Source organism: Apostichopus japonicus, chromosome 10 (assembly GCF_037975245.1).
Source record: "Apostichopus japonicus isolate 1M-3 chromosome 10, ASM3797524v1, whole genome shotgun sequence".
Taxonomy (NCBI): domain Eukaryota; kingdom Metazoa; phylum Echinodermata; class Holothuroidea; order Aspidochirotida; family Stichopodidae; genus Apostichopus; species Apostichopus japonicus.
Window position 1 is genome coordinate 1,013,525 of NC_092570.1, and position 20,158 is coordinate 1,033,682.

General features: G+C 39.3%; 1 protein-coding gene across 1 annotated transcript in view; it reads right to left on the reverse strand.

Moving 5' to 3' along the window:
* The window catches only part of LOC139975249 (uncharacterized), an 89,128-nt gene extending 78,925 nt beyond the window's left edge, over window positions 1-10,203 (reverse strand). Inside the window, exon 1 of the mRNA XM_071982997.1 lies at window positions 9,726-10,203. The gene's annotated coding sequence lies outside the window, so the exon portion shown is untranslated. The remainder of the gene's footprint in view (window positions 1-9,725) is intronic.
* Window positions 10,204-20,158: the final 9,955 nt, after the last annotated feature.

Below are 20,158 nucleotides of genomic sequence, written 5' to 3' on the forward strand. Positions count from 1 at the left end.
AAATTACCTTTTGACCCCACAGTGAACAACAAACTTCTTGTACTCAAACGGTGGATCCACATATCAACTATGAAGTTCGTCCAAGCGTTACTTTTGCAGTTACTGTGATTACAAAGTTTTCAGGCTTTGACCTATGTTGAAATACAAACACCAGCATACACATAACCCCCCCCCCCCCCCATCCTCGCCCTCGCACACACACACACAAACATTGATCATCACCACCGCATAAATTCCTTGTACCTTCGGCAAAGAATCAACGAATAGAAAGGTAAAACTGCTCTCCTCAAATCAAATGTGTCACAGTTACGAGAAAGACCGTATCATGTTGCTTTCCAAAGTGAGCCGTGACTACGAGTCTCTCGACTTGTTCATAGGTATAAGAAGAAGTGGGTATGATATCACTGTTAACAAACGGCTATATATTCACGGCTGTATCACGCGGTTGTACATCCTCCGTGTGTTTTGTGTTAACTCGTGTTTCTAACCGCCTCGTGTCCATTTATAATATTTGTCATCGTGACATATGTTATAATTATAGTCCTTGTTTAAAAGATTTACATGGGCTTTGGATACATCGAGTGTGCTATTCTTTTAGTCAATTTACTGGTGGGTGGGTGTACGTTTAATATCATTTCTAGCCGTTCTGGGTTTTTTTTTTCTTCCCCGATACTTGTCAACGCGACGCACTGGGGACAGGAATCCGGGGCGACCGCACCGGCCTAGTTACGTCACTGGTAATAATGTATATATGTGATCTTCCCGCAAGCAGGAACTCGCGAAAGAAGCCATGGAGGCTTATAGACTCGCAAGCTGACCGAAGCCAATATAATGTAATAAGTATCGAAATAGTATAGCAACTAAGAAAGGACACGTAACGACATGTACTCAGTCCTGCAATGTACTTGCAGCCTGAAACGAGCTTAAAAACGCATGCAGTAGGGAGGGTGTGAAGCTGACGGAAGACCCGGTTATATTGGGAGCTTTTCACAAATATGTGAAAAAAAATTTGCGGTTATTTACTGATCGAATTCACTGCCTTTTGTTGTTGCAAAACCCCAAAGAAAAACGACCTTTACGGCAAACTGGTTTAACAATGAACAGTAGAAGCATGAGAGTACAAAGTAATTGATTGATAGAGGCTTTCAATTAAGCCCGACTAGACCAGATACTCTTTCAAAAGTGCAACTTTCCGACGTAAAAAAATCAACAAACGTGACAGAAGATATCGGTGAGACGCCTATAACAACCGATCGCTTTTGATGAAGTTTATTTGGATCATGTAACATTTATTTCTACGCGTAAATGAGTACGGTATTAGAGTACAGATCAATCGATAAAGTGTCAGTTTGTCCGGAGTTTTTGCATATATTTATCCTATTATGCTTTAATCAAATAATGGTCCAATCAGACAAGCTTACGTGTCGACTCATTTTTGGCACAAATCAATTTCCTGTTTCGAGATTTCGGAAATAAGAAGAGATATTAAAACAGCAATTCATCAACAGAAGAATTGATGATTTTGTAGTTGGTTTGTTTTGATTGTAGACTTAGGTTACACTCTCTATAGGTCTAACTGCAGTAACACTGGGGTCAACAGTGCTTTACAAAAATTCCCAAACAATTTTGCCAGATCGGAGAAATATTTTTTAACTTCATGTTACGAGTATATATTTGCGAGCGTTACAACGAAGGTCGTCTTTGCCGGGGGGGGGGGGGGGGGGGTTGTTATAATAACGATTTATAGGTTGCAGAACCAAATGTTAAGTCTGCATGTTTGTTAAAAAGTGTATAATATTAAGAGCTGTTTCTTTTTCTTTCCTTTTTAATTGTCGTAACAGCCATAAGAATGATTCATGGCAAGATACTCGACCTTGTGTTAACATGGCGGGGGAACCGTTCTTTACTAACAGAACGTGTTGCTCATAGACCCCCGTGTAGCTCATCAAATCAATTCAAGCCGATACACGCCAAGCAGTAGTGTTTATATGGATGAATAGCGAGTTAACAGATTCACGAATTATCGCTTTTTCACTTCTACGTTTTACCTCTTCTTACATTTGTGGTTTCTATACAAATACTTCGCAATGGGTAACTGACCCATTTTTTACACTTCACAGACACAATTAAGGAACTATTAAGCATTGCTTTGTTGTTTTAAGACGTTTTACTTTGTAATTATAGTGATCCGTCACGACATTACGGGTATAATGCCATTACCACGTACACAAAAAAAAACACATGCTTACTAACATCCTGAATTCGGTGTCTGATACGTGAAAGATCCAGCGACTTTTCACATTCTATACATAGGCTCTTACATTCCTGTTGTCGTTACTGTTATCGTGTTGCTGTTATCGAGTTGCTGTTGTTATAACACTGTTTTCATGTTGTTTATGTCACTGTTGTCGTGCTGGTGTTGTCACCTAACCATAATAGTCGATGACCACTTGCTGCCATGCCTTGTGCTGTTGTTGTCAGTATTTTTTGTAATCAATGTACGAAATGTAGCTGTTGCCATGATATCGCTGTTGTCACATTGATGTTGTTGAACACTGTTGTCACATTGTTTATCTTTTGTTGTCATGCTGCTGTTGTCTATTTCCTATTGTCTTTTTCGCATTATTTGCTGATGTTCGAAATGTTGTTAATGTCGTCGATGACGTTGTTGTTGTTGTTTTGTTGTTGTTTCTATACAGAACCAATATCGTCCCTGACATACCACGTGTGTTGCTGTTCTTATTACAATCGTCGTCGACATTCATGATGTATCAAGTTGATTTAGTTCTCTTGCTCTTGCTGTTATTACTGTTCGAGGAAAGTGTTTTTCCCGTCGTCGTGGTCTTTGTTATCCGTAACGTTTACTGTATACTCTTGTTGATTTAGTTCTCGTACGGTTCTCTGATCATTGTTGTAGTTTGTTTTTCTTGTTGCTGGGATGTTTTTAATATCTTGTGTATTTAATACTGTGAATCAATCTATCTGGCTTAAGTCATGATACTGTAATATTACAACGTGAGGTTCATACAAATTGGCGCCAAAATCACCCTGTCGATACATGTAAAGCCATCTCAATCGAAGAATATCATTGACCATATCTCATTAGTATTTACCGGATGTAGCATGATTTTAAATAAACATAAATGAGAGAAATAAACTCATTTATGTCTTAACTTGTTTCTAATGAGTAAAGGTGATATTAATCATTAATGGAGTTAACCATCTAGCGATCATTTGTCCATGACAAGTGAAATTATCAAAATAACCATTACGGGGGGATGAGAAACATTTGTACATAGGCCTATATTTACAATGAGAGGAACCTATACAAGGTAAAGTATAATTAAGGTCTTGTTCTTATAAAAGGAAACAGGTGTTGACCTTCACCGACCCTTAATATTGTGGCGGTCGTATTGTTTACATGCTTATAGGGCGTCACACACACTAGAATGTACAATCAGTCGATTTGCCGAGTAATCTATATATCTTTAGTTATCCTATAAGTGACATAGGCCTACTTTAAAACTACATTGCCTGTCTATCATATTTATATTGAATAAGGGCAGACAGGCATGTAGTCAGACAGACAAGGGAGAGTAAGGGTGGATAGGCATGTAGTCAGACAGACAAGGGAGGGTACCAACGTAGTAAAACATGGAACAAGGTAGACAAACAACTTGGTGTGATTATGGACTAAAGGCCTATCAAGCGAACTGTGACATAACTTTTACAAAAACACACATTTGTAATACACCAATTGAGTTTTATATTCCACATGTACACTATCGCCCAATCCCCAAGCCCTCAGAACACATGGTCATATCCGATATATGTATATATGACTTTAGGGATGGTATAAGTTATTTATGTATACTATGCCTTTTTTTAACCGACATGGGTAATGGGAAATTTTGAAATAAGATCTTTAGTATGGAAGTGATGCCCCCTCCCCCACCCCTGTCCATTACGAGATGTATTCACATTGACTTAATGATTTTATAGGTGAGTGACACAATCTATATGCATAAGGCCAAACGCACATCAGTACCTATATAGTTATAAACACAGTTGCATTTTTATATGTACAGTACTATATGCACGGGGCAGTCCCCTCTCCATGGTTGCGTGTATTTACAGAGAGAGTGAGCACTACCCTAAAGAACTATGGAACGCGAAAAGGGCAACCATATTTCGCTGTCTAAACTAAAGTTGTTGCTGCTGTTTTATCATGTTGTTGCTCAAACTTACGTTGTTGTCTAAACTTACGTTGTTGTCTAAACTTACGTTAAACTTAGCAACGAAATAAGTTTTCCCTTTTCGCGTTCCATATACGCAGGGGGTTGGTTCTTGCTGCCTGGGTTTAGGAAAACAGTCCTGTGGACTTCGCATATACGGGAAGTTACTAGAGGAGCAAAGTGGGCGGGGTCAGCTCATGTAAGTAGCATGGTGGAGAGCGTTGACCGGCTTGTAATTGGGTCGGGATATGTGTCAATCTTACTGACTATTTCGTAATTGGTCAGTAAATTAACGACGCGTATGTATATACAGCGCAAGTCGAATTTCGCGCGAAATGCCCATATTTTTTATATCACGTGATTGGGCAATAACGTTAGTTTAGACAACGGAACCAACTTTAGACAGCAACTTAGGTTAAGACAACAACGTAAGTTTAGGCAGCAACGAAAGTTTAGACAACAACGTAGTTTAGACAACAACGTATGTTAGAGCAACAACATGATAAAACAGCAGCAACAACTTTAGTTTAGACAGCGAAATATGGTTGCCATTTTCGCGTTCCATAAAGAACAGCGGTAAGTCCTCGTCTCGGTATAGCCTATGAGGCGATCGGAGTTGACGAGCAGAACAGCGTAATAATGCCTCTGTCGTAGTAATACCAACATAAGGCTCATATTATTAGTGTGTATCTTACAAATAACGGTCATGCATGTCACTTAACAAACTTCAGCAGTTTCTCGTCATATCATGAAAACGAAAAACAAGCCCTCAAGCCAAATTCCGAATTTTACCGAGCATGTTTGGCTTGCGTGATGCTTCGTACCTATCAATAATATAGTTTTCTTCCATATTACTGATGAAAGTGAATACAGTTTTAGGACTTTGTCTTAAAAGTTCGTTACCAAGCAATAAAGACGTTAACTTCATCATTATATATGTTCCTGTTCAGTCCCATGGTATCGAGTTCAATCGTCCAATAAGAAACCTTCAGACTGCAAGGGTTAAATATGCATTGAATAAGAGCGCATTTTCTGCATCATTTAAAATATCATCCACCAACCACGGATATTTATATTGAACCCGTCTGTGGGTTCACTAGTTTAATCTGTAGTTGATGCAATTACCATTCAATACATTCAGTCTTATTATCGTAACCAGTTTCTAAATTTTATCATAAAACTGATTAAGCGATTTGGCGGGTAATGGTTTTCCTTGATATTTTTCTTCCGTCGTGCGTATATTGAAGTTTCCTGACACGTTTTCACATGTGTCTATGACCAATCGGTCTCTTTGTACGTCTGTGTGTGTGTATGTCTGTCTATGACCAATCGGTATCTTTGTACGTCTGCGTGTGTGTGGGTGTGTGTGTGTGTCTGTTGTAGCGTCGCATGGAAAGTATTAAGTTGCTCTTGGGAATATTGAAATGTAAAGTTTTAATATGTTCGCGAATTTCGGAAAGAAATATTAAATTACCAATGTTGAAATAGGCTTATGCAGAATATCGAGTTCACCTTGAGTTCATTTTCAAATTCAATCTTGACAATTTGAACACTGAAAATAATGTCGAGTTACTGGTGTGACTGTTGAAACACTGTCAATTAATCACGAGAGTGGCTATATAAGAAATAGAAGTTAACCTTGTTTGTAAATGATTGTTACAAATTAACCAAATATAGCAAATAAGATCCAATACACACATCCTTTCGGCAACTTATCAATTTTCATCATTCCTATATAGTTTACACACTGTTTAATATGGATATTTTTGATAAATTTGCCAATTTTATACAAACTACTTTCATATTAAAAATTTAATTTAAACCAGATAAGTTTTGTCATTTTGCAAAAATTTAAATTTATTATGAATTCCACTCTCATCACATATATAGAACGGTCACTGCAATTATGTCAGGGGCGCGATCACGTGTACTTCTTTGGAAGGAGAAGCCTTAGTCCCAATATAATTAAATCGGGGAACCACCCCATCCCCCTCCCTCACTGGCAGACAGAATATCACTAAGTATTCTAGTGTACCATATACATAAATTAAATATGAATGTGCCGTACAACCTAAGCAGCCCTCCATTTTAATTCTCAAAGGGGAGGGGCCACCCCTCATCTAAGACCCTATCCCTTGACGACATATATAAGATCTTAGCCACCCCCTCCCCAGTATACAAACATGGTGGTTGCGCCCTGAAGTATGCATGCTATTGTCATGTCATAATCACTCCATATATGATATGCACAAAGTCTTTAATAACAAACCAATTTATAAATTTATGTATCATAAAAAATGTCTACGAGAGGAAATCAGAATAAATATAGTTACACTTTTAGCTAAGCGTTCGTGCGTTTGAAATTCTCTAAACCTGGGAGTACGTATAAGTAGTTCCGTGTGGCTTATTGTGTTTGTGTGCCCATCACACTGTGAAGAGTCTGTTATGTAAAGAACAGTGTAGATTTCACATAGGCCAATGTAAGCGTTTCGACTCATTCTTCGTGACGCTAATACGACTACACTACGGCTACTCCTTTAATTAACTCAACTTTAAAAAAAAACGTTCTCAATAAATCTTAATCAAAATTTCTTCTCTTAATTTAAGTTAATTATTTACAGAGACATTTAATACGTCTGGCAATATAGTTAAACAAACTCAGCGACTCTTGATAAGATTTACACTTTATACAGGCACGGATCCAGCCCCCCCCCCCCAAACCCCCTCAAAATGAGAACACACACAATGTACAAACAGAAAAACGAATAGTAGTTCAGATTACAACCTTGTGTACAGACCTAATTATAGAATAAATTTATAGCCTATAATTAAGCTGTATTATGCCACAGAGACTTCTTTCAAGTCTATGTAAATTTCCTCCTTTTTTATGGAAGGTGGCTTCAACGACCTTAAAACAACATCCCCTCCCCCATGTTTTAATATTCTGCCCCATCCCACCCCCCCCCCCCCACTGGTATTGGGATGAGCTTCAATTTCCATCTCCATGATAGAAAATAAACATTGCAAAAGAAAATAAGGAAAAACATAAAACGTTGAAGCACATGCGGCTGGATGATGTCACATTTAGACTTGATCAAGTCGTATTGCTTGCATGTGAAGAAACCTATAATCTGTGATATCTCCCAATTGGAATGAGACTTTTCTAAGCTGTTTGGAGGAGCGGTTCCTGGCAGTGTTCTATATCGAAAGATCAATACTATAGTGATGTTTGGGTTTGTGTCTCCTGTAATTGGAATCGACGGTTGAGTTATAGTGTACTTGTCAATACTTTAACTGAGGATGTCCTAATATCGGGAGAGTCTCTAAGCAGTACAGACAATGCTGAAGAAAGCGTGTCAAGACTCCGTTCACCACTATAGTACCGGAAAATTTAAACACGATCAAAAAAAAAGATTTGTAATAACTTTCAAAAGTAAGCGTTTTCATACATATCACTCCGCCCCAGACGCATGTATCAGAAATGGGTTAACTATATAACACGTCTCGCTGAGAGGAAATGATTCGAGTGTGCTTGTAAAAGGTTGATAATGAATGACCATTGTTTAATTTTCTAACAGAGTTGCAGGGTGGCTATGTTGATAACTTTTAAAATCGTTTTAGTAAGGCCGGTCGTGTTTTTAATGTTTGCCTTAGTGCAACACATTAATAATATTTACCATATTATAATGCTATCTTTCTCGGCTTGATCACACACTACCGCCTACGTATTGAGTATGTAATGAGTTTACCCGACGTGAGAAAAAAAAATCACCGATGTGAAAACAAAACAAAAACCTCCAATTAAATAACACACGACATAATAAACAGGACAAATAAGTTCAAGCATAACAGACACATCGGGTAGGCAGCATAGCTATAACAGGATATAACTTCATCCTATATATAGTTTGTCTGTGCTACCAATGAGTTCCTGGTCCTACATATATATATAGGCCAACATAGCTCTGCCCAAAGCCTATAAACGGTAAGACAGTCCATGCCCGTACGCATAATTAAGGGTGCTTGGATGCAAACTTGGGCTATATTTTGCATTTGTGGCATCTGACTCAGTTAGCACGAACGTCCCCTCAGCACGAGAGACCATTCTATATAGTTAGGAATGTGTGGAACTTTGAAAATAGAAGGGCTGGGTGCGTACGCATGCAGCCGTCACATTCTGCGAGTTTGCTTGCATTATTTACCCACATGTCTGTTTCCTCTCCGCGTACGTTGTAATATACAAAAGGATCGACATATATCCGCAAGAAAAGCGGCGAATTGTAAAGGTAGAACCTAAGAGATCATCAAAGACCGGGATGATCCGCAGGAACAACTCAGCAGAATATAGGCTAAACAACTCACGCTAACTGAACCAGAGAGTGAGAGAGTCATCCGACCGTGTCTTGTGAAGTTTGTTTTGTCTATATGAAGCAGGTGGAAGCGAAGATAAGTCATCAAACTTGCAAAATAAAATTGAGGAACGGAACCTCGGATAGAATATTTGGACAAGCTAGCTTCAATATAGGCTATCTGAATATATCCACCGATTAAGGTAAAAAACTAAAATCGCAGACCATAAAAATACCTTCAAATGGTAACAAGGTAATATCCGTTCCACGTACAGCCGCCTATACCTAGAGTTCATTCCATGATGCGGTTATGCAATTAACCTCGTGTGTTTATATTTCAGTGCGTGTGTATGTAATTGGCAAGGAGGGGGGGGGGGGTCTGGGGTTGGGGCTTTGCATTTGTTGTATGAAATCATGACACAGTCACGGACGAAAGAAAACGAAAACTTCCTTTTCAGAATCAACGTGAACCTCTCAGGACCGTGCCGTCAATAATTCTGTACGTTTGATTTCTGTGTATCCTCCGATCTTTATACAGATTTACGCGAATATAGAACAAACGAGAATGGGTACTGAAGAAGGTAGTTGGCGCAGAGGCGAGGTAACTACCATCCACCCCATGCCCACTCCCTCACCACTTCCCACCACATTCATCCCCACCCCCATATCTACCCCTTGCCATCTCCCACCCCTTCCCCCAAATCTTTCAAGCTTTTGTTACCCCGATAGGTGTGGCTTGAAAACATTACATTCAGACATCATTCGAAGTTACATCAAGTGACCAAATCCTAGTAAAATGAAACAGTCATAGCCTAACAATTGCTAGGATGGGTGGGGTAGTAAGTAAGGGGAAGAAGGCGTATCCGTCCGATGGTTGGTGGGAACCTACAGACAACTCTAATGTACATACAAGGATTCCATGAAACTAGGACCCCCCCCCCCCCTATACCCTCGTGTCATACCGCATGCCTTGCCCCGGGTTTATGTTCCTTAAATGCTTTACCATGCCGTATCAGACCATGTGTTCCAGCTCCCTAATTCAGACTAAATCATAAAGAACCAGTGGCCGGCGATCCACATCGAAACGAATGATTAAAAACCTTGATAAATATTCCATTTGAAACAATCATTATTACCTTACCTCTTTCAAGTACCAACCAAACCGATCCGATTTGCATCGAAAAACGAATTATTCTTGACCCTTAATGGCTTGAACAGAGAATCTCGTACTTCGTTGAAATCCAAAATGGCTTCCTTGCACACGCCGCGAACGTACTGTTGGAAATCAAATTGATCTTTAAAAGAGATCGTACGGACGGACTGTGCACACACACACACGTACGCAAGTTTTACTCTGATTACAATCTAGGATATTATAAGGTACCGGCTAGTTGAACTCGTCCGCAACTCAAATTCAAGCCTCGTTGAATATCATCGTATGGAAACTATAGAGCTTTACTGAATGATACCGTGTGTGAATTTATCAAATCTGATAGCTTCTACGTGTGTAAAATCGAGTAAGGAGAGATCATGGTGGCAATATCCACTTTATAACAAGAGGAAATATATTGCATTGGATTTACGGCGTACGCGGAGATAGCTTAGTAACAGACTATACGTTCTCACGTTATAGTGCCGTGTGCACTACTACTAGCATATATGTATATATAGAGAGAGAATATCCATGTAGCTTGTTTCTTTGTCCGTTGTTGAGTGAGCTTGGCATGACAAATTGCATGCATGCCTCCGTCCCGGCGTATTTACATGTATGTAGCAGCTGCTATATATACATATATATGTATATATATATATATATATTTGGCTGAGATGGTGGTTTTCGCTTCTCTATTAAGTTTTCCTGCGGGTTGCCAGTAAATACTAGGATAATTCGTTGTATGATATATTAATAAGTAACATTATAATCACCCAGCGGCACGTACGTTACTTCTAGATGAGCTAAGCTGCCAGTTTACGACACTTCTCAAGTTCCCGAGCTCGTATCCCTTGAACAATACCTTACTTTGTGTGGGTGCAATCAAAGCTCCCGGGGTAATTGTAACGATCGAAACTGCAAGTTTAACATGCATGGAAAGTGAAATTTTATTGATTTTGGGTGTCTTCTGAAAATATGCTAGAAAGATGCTAAATGGTTACGGCCTTTCTTCGAATAAGGACGATGTACCATTTGGGGCTTTTTTTCACAATACTTGTCTCCTTTTTCCCGATTGTTATCGGTCTACAGTTTGCGGTGTTGTAAACCCCCCTCCCCTCCCCCTCCCCTCCCCTCCCCCTCCTCTCCCCTCCCCTGCCCCTTCCATCCATTACCTGGCACAACAAGTGGTGGGGTTGGCATAAAGGTGGGGAACTACCACCATGAAACCTTTATGCATTCTAAAATGTTACACCTACATTTAGTTTAACGTCGTTTTTATGTCCCAGAGAAGAGATGCTGGGACGTGGCCGAGGTTCGAAACGGCTTTAAACTAGCCTACGTATGTAGTCAGAACATAATGGAACCAACAACGGAATTGTTGCTAGCAAACAGAATCATGATACACGAAAGAATAACTTGAAACACAGTAGAAACAATCATGACTTAATGTAATTAAGTAATGTCACACGACCGCAAGTAACATAATCATATTTATAGGTGATTTAGATCCTCCTGCAAGCAGGAACTCGAGGAAGAAGCCATCATTGGCTTATCAAAGCCGCAAGCTGACCGAAGTCAGTCTCTTAGATACATATTTTAACGTCCATAATTATGAATGGTCAATTGTCAACAACTCTGCATGTAACTGGACAACATACATTAATCTTGGAGTGACTCGAACTCGGGACCTTATGATTGAAAGGCACCGGCGGGCCACTGAGCTAACACTCCCTTTATGAACAGTGTTGTTGCATAAACGTTCAAATCGACCCAGTTACTAGAGCCCATATACAGCCAGGAATTCTGAGTGGGGGGGGGGGGCAAATTCGTTCTTTTTGAATTACGAGGCACGACGTTATGCATCGAAGTATAATGCACCCGCATATAGTTTCCTATACGCTTGCAGGTATAGTCCCACACATTACCGTAATAATTTCAGATTCAATGCTTAGGCCGATACGACCATGATACGACTAAGCACCATTACCTATATGTAAACCGATACACACGTACCGTACCGGTTAATTTATCTCAAGAGCATTCATGCTGTTCAAGTGTTTGCATGCGGACATAGCTTGTATGAATAGAAGTAGGGCTGATGTCATATGAGCCAACCCGCACAACAAACCGATCACGTGGTCGATTGTCCGCATGCGTATACCAACACACAACTTACGTAGACCAAAACTATCCTACATAATCATGCGGTAGACGTTGTTTACGTTGTAATTAGTAGCCGATGCTTTTCCGTGATATATTCATTAACACGACACTCACTGCTATAGCCTAGCAATTTTATCTCAGTTTTCCAAAGTCTGGTATAATCTGCTAGATAGGTCCAAATCGCAATAAAAAATAAATACAAAATAAGGAATATAAACCTCAGATGTTACAAAAGGAAAAATAAGCCATTGCAATTTAATTTATAGGACTTTTGTTTGTATTTGAGCCTAACTTGGGCGATTAAAATTCTCGAATTAGAAGCAGCCAACCCTCTGCTTGAATAGCCAAAACACCTACATGTTATCTAAGTTAAATCAATTTAAACACACTGTGAGTATATATATAGCTGGTTTGATCAAATTGTTATGTGTTATCATCATATAGGACTACACGATATCAACCGTGCCTCGCTCAATATTCTAATATCACTGTGTGTGTGTTTGTGAGGGTGGGTGCTTCTCGTGCCGGTATAGTATAGAGTTTATAAAATAGACTCCGTGCTAATTTTCCATGTAGGCCTGTATACTGCACTTTCAATTTGTTATTGTCGGGGTTTGGTGTAAAGAGGTGCGTGCGCTTAGTCCATGGCAGGATCGAAAACATCTACGCAAAAATAATAACGTAGACATATTTGGATATCCGTTGTCGACAGCAAATCAATCAGTGAAGCTTTTCAAGGTCTCCATGGTAACCAAAGTTGAAGACGTGTATCAGAAATGGAGGCGTGTCTTTGAAATCAGACCTTTCCACGCCGCTATACACATAGTAGAAATTCCGATGACATATAGATGAATAGCCCCTCCACACCACACCCTCCCTTATTACAAACACATACACTCTGCTTCCTTTGACATTTATCTGCTTTGATATATCACTCACATAATATTGACTATTATCCTATATTATTGATCTATGTCCAAGTCTATTATAAATAAAAATGTTCAAAATATTAAAGAGTGATAGTAGTCTACTTACGTACCTCACCCCTCTCCATTCCTCCCTTTTACATCCCAAACACATTTTCTTTTTATATAAATGACATAAAATTTATCAGCACACAACAACTTAGAGGAGAATCACAGAATGCCGCCAGCAGATCATTGCAGCTTTATAGTTCAGTACAGATCGTGAATTCATGATTTGCGGTGACTTATGGTCGGTTATTGACTTAACAAAAGGAAATTATCAGGGTTAACTACATGGAAGTTGTAATGTTTGCTTTTTTTCTACCGCATTTTCTGGCGAAGTTATAAAACGCTTTTAGGTAAAGTATAGTCATTCATATTTCGCGATACAAGAACCTCATGCACGCAAGATACGTGACAATCGATATACGGAAAGTTGACACGGTTTGGTGACATAAATATAAATAATAAAAAAAAATGTGCTAATAACTACAAATGTAGCAAATGCTGTAGTTATTTTGACACACTCATAGAGCGAATCGCTTATACTGTTGGCTATATATCAAATACTCGTTGAATAAATTGTACATACTGTATGTAGACATGCACCCGACCTAAGTATACGTAAGTATACGTAGGAATACGTAGGTATACGTAAGTATACGTAAGAATATACGTTCGTATACGTAAGTACACGTAGGTACACGAAAGTATACGTAAGTATACGTACGTATACAAAAGTAAACGTAAGTAAACGTAGGTATACGTTAGTATACGCAGGCATACGTAGGTATATGTAAGTAAACGTAAGTATAGGTAGGTATAGGTAGTTATACGTATAGGTATACGTAGGTATATGTAAGTATACGTAAAGTATCGTATCCACAGAGAAGGAGGGTGTATGTGTGTTTGGGGAGGGAGGGGGGTGGTGGATTGAAACGGTTTCAAACACCTAACCCGATTCCAACAGTTCCATCTGAATGATGGAACAGAAAACAGGTCACGATGCCCCCGTCGAACCCTTTGACACCCCTCGATATTGGAACGTGTTTCCCCGCCCTTATACTGGTTATGAACAGAGAGTACTGTAGCCTTCTGCGTTTTCAAAGACAAATGTTCGTACTGTCCTTCCAACTTCGCGCTCCCCTCCCAGTTTGCCCCTCCTCCCCACTATCATAATATATGACTGCATACAATGCATCGAGAATTCCCCTCAGATTTGTATCATTTTACACTACTTCCCCCTCCCCCTCTTCCCCCTTCAATTCATACCCATGGAGGTATACACCATCCCTCTCAATACTAAATAGGCTATATAAATTCCTTTCGCAACATTTCCTATACTCACTGCCATTATATTGAAACCGTACAGTTGAATGAAGAGTCTTTGCCTTCAGATAATATGTAATATATAGTAAGTTACTTTGAACCTCTGATTAAGTTATCTCGGTACATTGCCATTATTTGTAAATATGACAAAGATTAACAATCAATCAATCTTGATTGTTTTATCTCTTTTCGGGACCTGGCATGAAAGTCACGCGCTTTTAATAGACGCTCTCCCGAACGTTTGACCTGTCACCGTATCATGAACAGACGATCGGCGGCGGGGCTTCTCTTCAAAAGTGTTATGTTCCACTGACCGACTGACATAACGTAGCCTACGAATGGGGTGGGGAGGGAGGGGATCTGGCGAATCACAAGGGGTGGGTGGGGCGTGCGAAAGGGAGGAATCGTGTTGCCGAGGTACCAGATAAAGGTTTTTATTTCTTCGCTCGTCTTCTGTGTCGCATTTTTGCTTGCTCATGTGGGCGGCCACATTGTGGTAAATTTTCTCTGTTCGGACCGATTTAAACAAAATGGCGTTTGCTACGCAAGGTATAGTTTGCTTGCGTACACTCAGTCCCCGTCTTATTTACTACATATTTTCTCTTAAACCGTTCTTTGTACATACCACCCATTTCCCTGCCTCTTCCATCCTGCCTCTGCAATTCCTCCTTGTCTCTACTAAGTTTTTGCTAGTCATCTTCTCGTCAAAATTGCTAGTGATTGTTGAACTTTACTCGTTACCGCCCGCAACATAAGAACACACTATATCGGAGTCGATATCGCGAGACACGTATAGGCTTGTACTAGACGGTATGAGAATGCACCTGCTCATGCTCATGAGAATGCCCATGAAAATTGGAATGCTCATGAGAATGCTAATAAAAATGCTTATGAGAATGCTCATGAAAATGCTTATGAGAATGCTCATGAAAAATGCTTATGAGAAGGAGCATGAGAATGGAAATGAGTATGAGCATGAGAATTTCTCATGAGAATAACAAAGCTCATGCGAATGTTCTTAATGCTCATGAGAATGAGGTTTTAGGTGTAAATCATTCGGTGTACTATCCTACAACCTGTACTTTGGCTAAGTTAGCTATCGAAATGGATGTAAATGAAATATTTTATATTTCTATAGATCTCTCTATAATCCACTATGTAAAGTCACTTGCTAACTAAGATTGTGTGGATATTGAACATAAGTATTTGCCATGACGCAAATCATGAATAAAACATGAGATGACGTCAGTGACACGCCATGCGGCAGTGCAGGGACACGTGCAATTTAAAGCGCGGATTAAGGACGTGCAAGTATTTACGTGGTCGTGTCTATATATTGCCTGCAATAATTGTATCTGTACTTTGTATTTGTACTTATTTTGTGTGAGTTCGTTCCACACAGTTCCTGTCATATTTAAGACCCGTTTTCCGTTTCGGGCGTATTCAATATAGAACAAATATTTGTATTGCACAAAAGAGAACTTGGCATGCTTTTACGAACACACTGATTAACGGAATCTTAAAGCTTTGGACACGTTATATAATGCATACTTCTGCATGGTACTGGTTATCAATTGATAACTATACAGAGTAAAAACGGTTAAATGATGAACTATTTCATTTGCTGTGTTTTGATGTTATCAGTTTGACGAGTGCAAGTGAATTGGAATGACGTGGCTTGCTTGGCATGTCGCGTGTTAGTACCACGCCTTCCGTTACACAGCGCTACGGTCATGAAATGAAACTGCAACCCGCAGCGATTATTATCTAGTTCGCGCAAAATGACAGAATTTAGACGACCTTGGAACTGAAATTTCATTACGTGTAAATAGCTCAGTTTTCGGGTAGAGGTAATCAAAACAGTAGAAATATAAACGCACATAAAAAAGAGTAAACCGCAGTACACTGATTACATTTAGATTACACCCTCGACAAAGAAAACAAAACAGTACATTTTTAAGGTGTATAGTTAGCGTTTGGTTAGCGGAATTGTCTATCGTTTAGGTCGTTAAACAACTCCCTGCTTAGACCAAACAATGAGGTAATTACAACGATTGGATACGAATCATACTAACAATGATATATATATTATTACCAATCGAGTTTTAATGACACGGAAGGACTACTCCCACCCCCTCCCCCACCATACCCCTATAGGCCTACTTAAGTTACCACCCGTCTGCCCAATAGATACAAATTCATGCAAATCGTTCATGTAGAGTTGTTGAGCAATCAATAACTTGACATTGATAAACGATTCAATATGATGAGTCCTTTGGTCATTTTGACGTCAGAGAAAATCGACCGGCAAATTTCTACCGGAGCGTGGTATTATTGCCGTCAATGGGGTGCAAGGGGAGGGGGTTATTGGAATGACTTTTAATATCATATTACGTTGAGTCATGAACCTATAACAACTTTCTAATATCGTACCCGTTGAGAGAGAATAACTATATATAGGTGAGGTTCTAGTTAACCTTGCATTCCAGTCGCTTTAACCAACCACTGGCACTCTCTCTTTTTTTTAATTATTATAGGGTAATAACTGAACGCGTGAAAAATGGGTGCTAATAAAACGTAGACTGACAAGCACTTATATTTTAAGTGACCGTCATCACTTACAAATATAAATACCAGTAGAGAAATAGATCAATGTTTTATCGCTTGGCACAAAATTATAACAGACCACAGACCATATCAAATACTATCAACAAATGCTTGCTTTAAACATACAACGTTCATATAGGTATGTATGTATGGGTGTGCGTGTATGTGTGTGGGTGGTTATGTATGTAAGTACATAAGAAACTTGGTTCGTATTTTAATGTATGTGTATGTGTGTATGTATGTAAGTACATAAGAAACTTGGTTCATAGTTTAATCACCGTTACTTTGCTGCAAGTATGCGAATATAATAATGCAGGCTATAGTATATGCAGCCACGATCTTGCATGATGTTATACCAAAGCGTCTCTGTTTAGAATGAGATTCGTAACGGTAGGGTAATTAGTCACTAATCAGCGATATGTGAAAGGTATAAACGACTTTGAGAGGGTCTTATTGTTATCAAATTGGAATTTTTGTGTGTAGATTGTTTGTTACATTTCGTAAACATCGCGGCAAAGAGGCGATCCAAGCGCAGCCTGTATATGCTTTATTTCTGAATCACATATTTATTATTATTGTATGAAACCTGAAGAGCAAAAACCCTGCACTGAATTTACCGCTAATAAACATGAAAATATTGATACAGATCAGTTATAGATTTAGGGGAAATAAACTGTTTTTGAACTTATCAGAAAAGTTATTCTGACGCTGGGTTCACCGTTGTGTACAACGCTAACCGCGCAGCATTGTACAACCATGGAGGTAAAAACAGATGGTAAAACAATAAAATTGGGCTTGGCATAAACGTCTATGGAGCGCCTATAGTGTGCCATTAAGTCCTGAACTCAGCATTATGTTGAATTAAATTGACATATGTAAGTGTCTCGTGCTCTCGTTGTGTGCGCTCATTTGTCACATGTTATTTTCTAGTGCTCTGATTGGAAGAAATCCACATATGTCCGTCCATTCCATTTGTCCGATTTGTCGATTTTTCTTCCGAATTTTGAAAGGTCTTAGAACAATAAATTCGAGAGCTGCATATAAGTTTGTTTAAGAGCGGTGAGGTGGCAGAACGGGAGAGTACACGTCTGCAGTACCTGAGGTCCCTGGTTCAAACCTCGGTGTCGACACTGACACCAATTTTCACCCCGCTCCTTTCTCGTGGTAGGAAAGTGGCTACACGTGGAAAGCGGTACTCACGTCCTTCGGAGGGGACGTTAAATTGCGGTCCCGGGAGCAGGACTACACACCCCTGCCTCGTTACTTCAGGGCACTATTCGAAAAGAGAAGGCGAGTTTCGCCGGTGTCCTTCCACGCACAAAAACTTGGAACCTCAATAATTTCCGACTAAGGATTTCCTTAGTCTGCTGAAGCACCTTCGGGTGGAAGCGTAATACGAGGTGTATCATATCGTATCATATCATAAGTTTGTTTATTTACAGATTCGGTCGATGAGTCAACGACGACAACCAGTTCGGGAAAATTTGTTATGGATGGGGTACCCTTTTAGTGTCATGCTTCAAATCACTTGTATTGAGGTTGTGTAGAAATACGTTATAAGCTGGAATTGTGTTACACACCTGACTATGAACACAGTCACAGTCTCATTGCAACGGGGGATGCATATAATAGTTGAGAGAGGATCAGTCGTTTGGTTGTTCGTGCCCTGCAGATTCTTTCTTGGGTGACTTTTCTTCAAAACGTGTAAGCTGTGATACCTCAAATACCTTCATGGAGTTTTGAATGATTAAAAGTCACCACCATATATAAGCAAACAAAGAAAAAAAGGCTTTGCACGAAGCAGCACTACAGGGGCAATTAAACTACTATGAGAATGCCTCGTTCCAAGCTTTGTTACGACATCCTTTGATTATTTGTGGAAACGTGCTGGTTTCGAGAGATAAGAACGTTTCGTCGTGAGTTTGCGGCGCTCTGATTATGTGTACTTGTCATCCAATGTAATTGCAGTTTGATTTGAACAGTGCTCTAATCAGTCTTCACACGATTGATGAGAAACTTTAAACCGATCGAACTTGGGGTGAAAGGGCATATATTATTATCAGCAATATACGTTCAGAATAGGAGTTTTTATATATATATATATATTATCAAATACTATAACATGATAACTACATTGACATATACCGAGAAAGGGAGGGACGTGCGAATGTTCCTTCGAAAAAGGTCAACTGCGACGAATAGAACACGGTGTATACGTTATGGTACATTGTATAATTACTCCGAAAAGATCATTCTCAGATTAATAATATTTTTTTTCTTCAAATTTTCAGAGGGACTAAACAGACGTTGACAGTTGGATGAAGAAAAAAATTGGTCGGTTCATTTTGGTTGCAATTAGTTACCAAGGATTCCATTCTAAGCCATTAGCTCATATACGCAGCACAATGACAAGACCGTGTATAATGTTGTTCACTATTTACATGGAGTTACAAAAAGATAACCTTAATTTGATATCTGATAGATACTTTAAAACATTCATTCATACTATCGCGTATTTATCCAAGTAACATTACAAGTCCAATTTATGCTTTAAGAAATAACCCTAAAATTTCTTCGGCTTATCGATCGTTGAAAATAGCTGGACACTCTGTCTACCAAACTGCCAAGTAATGATCAGTAGCAAAACAATATTTGTTGTGATTTCAAATATACATATTATTGAACGTTCTGTTGTTTGCATAAAGTGACAAGATATAATCCTCGGAAATTGAGACTACAATGACAAAACAGTATGGAGAAGTCGACGTGACTTTCGAGTAGGCCTTAAAGGAGCCTTCTCGGCATTTAACAGTGAGAGCCTTGGAACAAGACATACAGAGATCTGACATGCATGAATCGGTAATTTATGTAAACTATAAATCACCCCATAGACCAAAAAGGGTAAGTCATTCAAGTGCGCAGTCGCTCGCCGGACGCGCCTCCATCTTTATGATGATATGTCTTATCGAAAATAACACGCATAATCATCATGTCTTTTAACATGAAAGGTACCATTGATATGGAACTAAGAGATTGGGTTGTTTTAGGTCGATGTTATGCGGAGTGTTAGACGAACATATAATACCACCCATGGTGAGAGTATATACCCTCTAGGGCACTCTTGTGCGTTTGCCCGATCCCCTGACTATGACACCGGCATCAGCGAAGGCAATTTATAATGAATAGTTGATGGCTGGTAGTTATGTCACGTCGCGACCGCTGCTGACACGTACGTTATCACTGGTTCTATGTCAGAAGCTGGATATAGTTCGGGCAGTTGAAAGGAGTGATCAGTAACGTGTAGGCCTATATGTCATCGTTATTCGAATAAGCAACTGCATGGAAGGAAGTACTATT